Below are 1,250 nucleotides of genomic sequence, written 5' to 3' on the forward strand. Positions count from 1 at the left end.
GGTCTTAGTGTAAATGATTTATATTAATCTAAATCAAATGTATCTTTTACTCAAGCATTTTGAAAACATAAGCAAAAGAAATGGACCTATTAATTTTGTTCAAAACCTATCAATAATCCATTTTGTATGGATTTCAGTCTTATTGTGGTAAGGTTTTTATTTCTAACACTTTAATTTTTTCACCATTTTTTCAGCCGTAGATCACGTTATGGTGATTCATCATACTCTTTCCACCCCCTTGCATTAAATGATCAAAACTTTATTCATTTAGTATCACATTTAATTGCTACAATAATTAATGTGCATTAACTTCTATAATGACCAGCAATTAATACATTCAATTTCATTAATACATTCCATTTCAATATTTCAATATCCCTAAATTAGAAAATATTACCATAATTTCATCTTGTTCATTAACTTAAAGATTTATTGTACCTATAGACTTCCATAATTGATTAATTGCTATATACTTTTGCTTTCTATAGTTTCAGTACCTTTAAGATAGAATAAGTAATTGCAATTTCATTTATTTCATGTAATGAAATTTTATCATAGGGCTCATCAATATCTGAATAAGAAATGGTGGTTAACTTAAATTAAAAATAGAAAAAAGTTTCATTTTGGTAATGAAGTTTTTCAATCAATTTTGAAACATAAAATATTCAATTTCTCAACAAGTAGAACTAATCTTGATAGATGGCTAGACAATGCTAGTTAAATTGTTAAAGCATTACAAAGACACTGTAAATGTGATGCCCAACAAATATTATCATTACAAAAGACAAATATTTAATATCAGATGTAGTTTTGTTTCTATCACATAGCATTTCTTATTAAAGAAATATCATCAATGGTATGACCATTAGCCTAATAATCTACTACATGGTCCAAATTCATGCAAAATATTTTTAGCACATAACATTTCTTAAATTTTATGTGATTAGGTTATTCTTCAAAGTTCTTAATTCTACGTTACATTTTATCTAAAACACAAAATCTATAATATTGCAAAACGAAAGGAAATTTTACATGAAGAACTACACATGCATAGTATCCATTTCATAATCAAAGCTCAATAAATCTATGTTTATTTATCAAAATTTGTGAGTTTTGCAAATACAAGATGAAATAATTCGTTTTTTGTGAACTTTTCATTGAATAAAAAAACGATCAACTACAGATAATTAGATGCAATGGGTGAAGAATAGAGCCCAACATGATTCTTATACAACAAACCATTTGATTTT

Source organism: Hakea prostrata, chromosome 3 (genome assembly GCF_041222555.1).
Source record: "Hakea prostrata isolate BN-2017 chromosome 3, UWA_Hpros_2, whole genome shotgun sequence".
Classification (NCBI taxonomy): domain Eukaryota; kingdom Viridiplantae; phylum Streptophyta; class Magnoliopsida; order Proteales; family Proteaceae; genus Hakea; species Hakea prostrata.